This window comes from Amphiura filiformis, chromosome 6, assembly GCF_039555335.1.
Source record: "Amphiura filiformis chromosome 6, Afil_fr2py, whole genome shotgun sequence".
NCBI classification, from domain to species: domain Eukaryota; kingdom Metazoa; phylum Echinodermata; class Ophiuroidea; order Amphilepidida; family Amphiuridae; genus Amphiura; species Amphiura filiformis.
The window spans coordinates 64,383,213-64,392,500 of record NC_092633.1 but is presented as its reverse complement, the minus strand read 5'-3'; positions in this window follow the sequence as shown (position 1 = coordinate 64,392,500).

Sequence of the window (9,288 nt, the reverse complement as noted above, 5' to 3'; positions counted from 1 at the left end):
TACGCTTTCCATGTCCTGCATTTCCATTGTAGATAGTATCTGTTTGACTATAATGTACGCTTTCCATGTCCTGCATTTCCGTTGTAGATAGTATCTGTTTGACTATAATGTACGCTTTCCATGTCCTGCATTTCCATTGTAGATAGTATCTGTTTGACTGTAATGTACGCTTTCCATGTCCTGCATTTACATTGTAGATAGTATCTGTTTGACTGTAATGCACGCTTTCCATGTCCTGCATTTCCATTGTAAATAGTATCTGTTTGACTGTAATGCACGCTTTCCCGGTCCATTGTAAATAGTATCTGTTTGACTGTAATGTACGCTTTCCCGGTCCTGCATTTCCATTGTAGATAGTATCTGTTTGACTGTAATGTACGCTTTCCATGTCCTGCATTTACATTGTAGATAGTATCTGTTTGACTGTAATGCACGCTTTCCATGTCCTGCATTTCCATTGTAAATAGTATCTGTTTGACTGTAATGCACGCTTTCCCGGTCCTGCATTTCCATTGTAAATAGTATCTGTTTGACTGTAATGTACGCTTTCCCGGTCCTGCATTTCCATTGTAGATAGTATCTGTTTCACTGTAATGCACGCTTTCCATGTCCTGCATTTCCACTGTAGATAGTGTCTGTTTGACTGTAATGTACGCTTTCCATGTCCTGCATTTCAATTGTAGATAGTATCTGTTTGACTGTAATGTACGCTTTCCATATGTCCTGCATTTACATTGTAGATAGTGTCTGTTTGCGTGTAATGTACGCTTTCCAAGTCCTGCATTTCCATTGTAGCTAGTATCTGTTTGACTATAATGTACGCTTTCCATGTCCTGCATTTACATTGTAGATAGTGTCTGTTTGACTATAATGTACGCTTTCCATGTCCTGCATTTCCATTGTAGATAGTATCTGTTTGACTATAATGTACGCTTTCCATGTCCTGCATTTACATTGTAGATAGTATCTGTTTGACTATAATGCACGCTTTCCCAGTCATGCATTTCCATTGTAGATAGTATCTGTTTGACTGTAGTGTACGCTTTCCATGTCCTGCATTTCCATTGCAGATAGTATCTGTTTGACTGTAATGTACGCTTTCCATGTCCTGCATTTACATTGTAGATAGTGTCTGTTTGAGTGTAATGTTCGCATTCCAAGTCCTGCATTTCCATTGTAGATAGTATCTGTTTGACTATAATGCACGCTTTCCATGTCCTGTATGTCCATTGTAGATAGTATCTGTTTGACTATAATGTACGCTTTCCATGTCCTGCATTTCCGTTGTAGATAGTATCTGTTTGACTATAATGTACGCTTTCCATGTCCTACATTTCCATTGTAGATAGTATCTGTTTGACTATAATGTACGCTTTCCATGTCCTGCATTTCCATTGTAGATAGTATCTGTTTGACTATAATGTACGCTTTCCATGTCCTGCATTTCCATTGTAGATAGTATCTGTTTGACTATAATGTACGCTTTCCCAGTCCTGCATTTCCATTGTAGATAGTATCTGTTTGACTATAATGTACGCTTTCCATGTCCTGCATTTCCATTGTAGATAGTATCTGTTTGACTATAATGTACGCTTTCCATGTCCTGGATTTCCATTGTAGATAGTATCTGTTTGACTATAATGTACGCTTTCCATGTCCTGCATTTCCATTGTAAATAGTATCTGTTTGACTATAATGTACGCTTTCCATGTCCTGCATTTCCGTTGTAGATAGTATCTGTTTGACTATAATGTACGCTTTCCATGTCCTGCATTTCCGTTGTAGATAGTATCTGTTTGACTATAATGTACGCTTTCCATGTCCTGCATTTCCGTTGTAGATAGTATCTGTTTGACTATAATGTACGCTTTCCATGTCCTGCATTTCCATTGTAGATAGTATCTGTTTGACTATAATGTACGCTTTCCATGTCCTGCATTTCCGTTGTAGATAGTATCTGTTTGACTATAATGTACGCTTTCCATGTCCTGCATTTCCATTGTAGATAGTATCTGTTTGACTGTAATGTACGCTTTCCATGTCCTGCATTTACATTGTAGATAGTATCTGTTTGACTGTAATGCACGCTTTCCATGTCCTGCATTTCCATTGTAAATAGTATCTGTTTGACTGTAATGCACGCTTTCCCGGTCCTGCATTTCCATTGTAAATAGTATCTGTTTGACTGTATATGTAATGTACGCTTTCTCGGTCCTGCATTTCCATTGTAGATAGTATCTGTTTCACTGTAATGCACGCTTTCCATGTCCTGCATTTCCACTGTAGATAGTGTCTGTTTGACTGTAATGTACGCTTTCCATGTCCTGCATTTCCATTGTAGATAGTATCTGTTTGACTGTAATGTACGCTTTCCATATGTCCTGCATTTACATTGTAGATAGTGTCTGTTTGCGTGTAATGTACGCTTTCCAAGTCCTGCATTTCCATTGTAGCTAGTATCTGTTTGACTGTAATGTACGCTTTCCATGTCCTGCATTTCCATTGTAGCTAGTATCTGTTTGACTGTATAATGTACGCTTTCCATGTCCTGCATTTCCATTGTAGCTAGTATCTTGCATTCTAATTTTTTGCATTCTAATTGACCACAACAGCTAGAGAAAAAGCTTCTCTTTTTAACAACTATTTTTATTCTGTTTTTACTCAGCCAACTTCCAACACACAGTTGCCAAAGATACATGGGTTTCAACATCCTTCACTGGGTAATATTCAGATCAACGAATGTGATGTCCTCAAGATCTTGTGCAATTTAAATGTTTCCAAAGCTATTGGTCCTGATGGGATATCTCCCAGGGTCTTGAAAGAATGCGCTCATGAAATTGTTTTTCCTTTGTGCCACATTTTTAACTTATCTTTGAGTTCTGGTATTATGCCTGAGACCTGGTTAAAAGCCAATGTTGTTCCTGTTTTTAAAAAGTCTGACAGGCAACGTGCTGAAAATTATAGACCTGTGTCACTATTGTGTATATGTGGAAAAGTGATGGAGAGAGCTATTTTTGATCAAGTGTTCCCCGCAATTAAAGACCAATTATACCATCTGCAACATGGTTTTATCAAAGGTCGCTCCACTGTGACACAGCTTTTATCCGTTTTTCATGAAGTCAGTTCTACTCTGGACAACGCTGGGCAAGTTGATATGATCTATCTTGATTTCTCGAAAGCTTTTGACAGTGTTTGTCATAGCTTGTTGCTTCACAAATTGCAATCTTTTGGCTTTCATTCTGACCTCCTCAATTGGTTTCGCGCTTATTTAACAGGGAGGAGGCAGAGGGTTGTTATTGATGGGGTAAATTCCGACTGGCTTCCAGTTGTTTCAGGGTACCCCAAGGTTCAATATTGGGGCCTATGCTTTTTCTTTTGTACATAAATGACATGCCCAGTGTTGCCCAGAATTCTTCTTTAGCTTTGTTTGCAGATGACTCTAAATGTTATAAAAACATCTCTGATGTCTCTGATTGTCACATGCTCCAAAGTGATATTGATGCATTATTTAATTGGAGCAAAACTTGGGATCTCCATTTTCATCCCTCTAAATGCCAGATCATATCAATCACCAGACGTAGGAATGCAATTCGTCATGATTATAAAATGAACGGTGCCATTCTAGACCGTGTTAGTTCCATTAAAGATCTTGGTCTTGATATTTCCTCGTCTTTCACTTGGGATGATCACATTAACAGGGTTGTTAAAAAGTGTAACAAAAACTTGGTATGATTAAACGCACCATTGGCTTCAATGCCCTCGTAATGTATCCAGGACTTTGTACTCAGCCTTGGTTCGTAGTGATTTGGAATATTGCAGTCCCCTCTGGAGTGGTACCTCAAAGCGCAACATCCAGAAAGTTGAGGGGGTCCAGAGAAGGGCAACTAAATTCATTTTAGATTACCCCGAGGCTGAGTACAAAGAAAGGTTAACAGAGCTAACTCTTCTCCCATTAAGTTTTAGAAGAGAATATGTTGATCTCAATATATTTTTCAAGTGCAATCTGGGATTATATGACATCAATCTAGATGATTATGTAGTTTTTAATGGTATTAACAAAGACCGTCCCACCACCAGATTTTCCTCTGATCCTTTGTTGCTGGTAAATCAGCTTTCTAAAACTGAGTGCCACAAGATGGGCTTTTTTCAGCGTATGGTGCCCATTTGGAACCAGCTCCCTAGTATTATCAGATCTACAAATTCTGTTGCTTCATTTAAGCACCAAGTTTTGGAGTTTTACCAGTCCAAATTTGCTCGCACCTTTGATGCAACTTCTGTTTGCACTTGGACCTCTTTTTGTAATTGTCCAAATTGCAGGCAAATGTAACTTACCTGCATTTTCCCCCTCTAATTTATTTTTCCCTTCCTTTCTTTTTTGGTTTTGGTGGGGCGGTCTTAGAGGTGCCTGGCACCTGTTCGCTCCAGCCATTCACTGGACTTTTTAAAACAAATGTTCCTTTCATAATATTGTGTAATTTTTGATGTAACTTATGTGCAATATTATATATTTCTTGTAATTCTGTGCCAGTGATAAAGTGTAATAAATAAAATAAATAAAATAAAAATATCTGTTTGACTATAATGTACGCTTTCCATGTCCTGCATTTCCATTGTAGATAGTGCCTGTTTGACTGTAATGTACGATTTCCATGTCCTGCATTTACATTGTAGATAGTATCTATACTATAGGTCCATTCTCCGATAAAGTGTTTAAGTTTGGTCTCAGGAATGTCAAAATGCCAACCACGAAGAATTCATGAAATTCATTCAGAATCGTAAACTTAAATTTTTCAACAATACTTCATTTATGATCAATATTACTTGTACGTATTGGGGGTAACGTATCTGTGCATGGTAACGTATCTGTGATGCCCTTTCACACCTTTGTCTTAATCGTGCAAGTGCAAAACTTACCGACTTGATCAGTCATCACCCAATGTACTAAAGTCTGCATGGTATGGTATTTGGCTTCATTTATCACAGCGTTTTTCCGAGGGGAGTAGAATTTAGGTAACGTATCTGTGACGACATGAACGTAACGTCAGGACTTTTTGCCATTAATAGACCTGATTTTTTTAACTTTGAAACCATTGTGTTATGTTCCATATATATAATATAACTATGGAGCCTGCTTGATCCATCACATATGAGAACATTCATCTAGCCAATTATTTTCACAGATTGTTATCCAATAGAAATATGGTAACGTATCTGTGAACAATATTGGCGACATAGTCTCAAAGACCTGTTGGAAAAAATTAATAATCTGTGTTGTTATGTTTTATACTTTATAATTAGGGCATGATACATGCTAATGAAAAGTACCTATAATCCATTATATGCGCGCTTTAATGTACGCTTTCCATGCCCTGCGTTTCCATTGTAAATTATATAGATAGGCCTAGTATCTGTTTGACTGTAATGTACGCTTTCCAAGTCCTGCATTTACATTGTAGCTAGTATCTGTTTGACTATAATGCACGCTTTCCATATCCTGCATTTCCATTATAGATAGTGTCTGTTTGACTATAATGTACGCTTTCCATATCCTGCATTTCCATTATAGATAGTGTCTGTTTGACTATAATGTACGCTTTCCGTGTCCTGCATTTACATTGTAGATATTGTCTACTAGTATTTAACTATAGTGTACGCTTTCCATGTCCTGCATTTCCATAGATAGCACAGCATAGCCAGGCAGATGTGCATGAATATCGGCAAGTGCGTGACGATCCCTCTGATCACCAGTTTCTCATGATTCTGTGATTGCAAGACCATCGAGGTGCTGGGTGATAATCAGGTCACAAATGTCTGGTTTTTCATGGATTGCGCGTTGCAACAAGCGAATTTAGTCCGATGCATATATGGCTGCTTTATGTTAGTTACTTAGTTAGTTAGGAACTTGCCGTAGATTTCTTTGATTGACTGTTCTTGGATAATCATCATCTGAAGTGGTGACGCTATTTGTTGCCGGCCGATTCGAGATTTGCCTTTGTTTGCGTTTTCCATCCAATTCGCCAACTAGGCCTACGCTTCGATTTTTTAGCGATTCTAAAATCAGTTACCTTTTTCCACAACGATGGATCGATGGTATTAACGGATTTATTTTTTATTTATCACACTTTTGCGAATGTTGTGTAAAGAGTCTCTTCCGTACAAGAAAGGTCGCATGATTCACACCGAGATGAAAATACTTGGTTCAAAAACGATTTACAGCTGACGAAATTTGCGTGGTTGACAGTACACAGTAACTTACAACGATGGCATTCAAAATAATCATGTAAAGAACTCACTGATGAAATGACGAGTCATAAAATGATGATACTATCAGATTCCAGAGTACTTACAATGTAAGATATCAATGACCAGCAGATGCAAAAATGACATAAAAAGGCCGAAACGAGACAAAATCTAAAGTAAATCAGAAGAGAGCTACGAAAACACGGTCTCAGCCACAGCAGCTGCCACCACAAGTCGCATGTGTGAATGCATGGGTACACCACCATTTCACGGTCGCTAAAATGCACTGGGCTAAAAAAATTGGTAGGCCCCCTAAAAAATAACTCATAGTGACCATAAAAACGAATAAAAACAGTCGACTCTCTACACGCGATATTCAAATTTTTCGCACCCAAATTGTCTAAGTACAATGACGTAATTGTTATTTGTGCTCAATTGTAGTCAGCCTTCATTAATTGTATTACTGGATCACTCATACTGGGACGTCATTGCACTCGACAATTTCGGCGCCCGGGAATTTTGAATATCGCGTGTTGAGAGACGGAAGGGTTTTTTTTTCGTTTTTATGGTAACTATAAGTTTGTTTTGAATAAAACCACATGATTCGTGCTTGATAATTATTGTTCTAGGCATAATGTTGTGATTGACGGAGACTTGCTTTAAACATCAGGGTATCAGCATCTCACAGGCGCAAGAGGGGGACAAGACTTCTCACAGGGAAGAAGCTGCACCCCTCCCAATGACAACACATGCACTGTCCCATCCCCCCTCTCGATGGCAACGCCACTGTGAGTCTGTGCATGTCATGCACATGATGCACCAGATTTTTTTTCGAATATCTTCTATATATGTACGTTCACATAATGGTCTCTGGAGCTGAAAGGGCTGGCAATGTTAGCACGCTTGTCCTTACGGACTATATACCAAAGCCTTCGACATGATAGACCACAGAATTGCTGTCATCAATTTGTTGAAGATGGTTGTCTCTCCTGCAATTGTGGAGTGGGTGATTGACTTCCTTTCCTCCCGTAAGCAAAGGGTTAAATACAAGCAAACCTTTTCTGAATGGGTTACTCTCTCTGGAGGTGTTCCACAAGGTACCAACATGGGTCCTATAACCTTTTTTGCCATGATCAACTATGCCTTGAATCGGACTCATTTTCAGAATACAAACAATAGAGTCTGGAATTACGTTGATGACCTGACAATAGGTGAAAATCGGCCATATAGTGACGATAGTGCAATCCAAGAGAATGTTGATGCCCTGTATGAGTGGTCTAAACAATAAATTGAAGTTGAACCCTTCAAAATGTCAGGCCATGCAAGTTTGTTTTGGTAGGAAAGCTACCCCACATGTATATCTTTCCATCGATGATACACTTCAAAAACAGTGTTTAGCAAGTGAAGGCAAGAATGTGTTTAGAAACGGTATGTTTAGAATATGGATGTCAGATGTTTAGAAATTGGACACCATCACTGACCAATGTTCAGAAATTTGACACATGATGCATGATGTTTAGCTAATAACGTGTTTACAAAGTGAAGGCAAAATTGTGTTTAGAAAAGTGTTTAATTTCTAAACACTGTTTTTGCATTGTAGCTGTTGTTGAGAATTAGGTTAAACTCCTATCCTGGATGTTATGATCCAAAACAATTTATGTTGGGATGAACAAGTTGATTCCATGTACTATATGGGACTATATAGTATGCGAAGGCCAATTTTAAACTCTTCATGCTCCGCAAACTGAAGGAAGCATCTCTCTCACCGAGGAGTTGTTATTGGTGTAGGCCTACAAGGGGTACATCATGTACATCCGCCCTGTTTTAGAGTAGGCCTATGCGCACCCACTTCTGGCATTCTGGTCTTTACTATCTTCTGAATCTTCTGAATGTTTAGTCAGCAGGGCGTTTTCCGCAAGTCGCTAACTTGTGTGGGTTGCGCGCATTTAATTAAATTGCAGGTGTGCCATCATTTTGTTTTAAGTCTACATCAGTGTCATCATTCTGCTTGAAGTCTACAGTGTCTTTCTGCTTGAAGTCTACAGTGTCTTTCTGCTTGAAGTCCACAGTGTCTTTCTGCTTGAAGTCTACAGTGTCTTTCTGCTTGAAGTCTACAGTGTCTTTCTGCTTGAAGTCCACAGTGTCCTTCTGTTTGAAGTCAACAGTGTCCTTCTGCTTGAAGTCTACAGTGTCTTTCTGCCTGAAGTCCACAGTGTCCTTCTGCTTGAAGTCCACAGTGTCTTTCTGCTTGAAGTCTACAGTGTCTTTCTGCTTGAAATCCACAGTATCCTTCTGCTTGAAGTCTACAGTGTCTTCTGCTTGAAGTCTACAGTGTCTTTCTGCTTGAAGTCCGCAGTGACTTTCTGCTTGAAGTCTACAGTGTCTTTCTGCTTGAAATCCACAGTGTCCTTCTGCTTGAAGTCTACAGTGTCTTTCTGCTTGAAGTCTACAGTGTCCCCATTTTGCTGGAAGTTTACAGTGTCATCATTTTGCTTGAAATTTACAGTGTCATCATTCTGCTTTAAGTTTACAGTGTCTTCTCCCATGGAATTCCATTTCTTCAATGTTCTTGGAAAAAATTAATATTTAAAAACATCTTTTCTTGCAAACGGCACTTCTGCTTTCTGCTTCCTAGTCCTAGTGGCAGTTATTTCGAAGGCTTAATATATACGTCTCCTTGTTTATACCAACCAAGTTGTCTTGAATTTTGTGTAACATATTCAGTCTAGCACTTTCCCTCCGTTGCTCAAGTGTTTCCCAACCGAGCTCGGCTATCATCTGGGTGACGCTTGCTTCCCTCTTGTAGTTCCTCATGCAGAAGCGAGCTGCTTTTCTCTTAACCCCTTCTATATTTTCTTGATTTGTCCCACTTTGTAGGGATCCCTTGCACAGCTTGCATATTCAAGTTTAGGTCGAACTAAGGTGATGTAAGCAGTTGTCTTTACCTCCTTTCGGCAGAACCACAGATTTCTTCTAATCATGCCCATACTAAGTACGATTTGCCTTTTTCACTGTGTTGTCTACTTGTTCAGCCCAATTTAGCTTGTC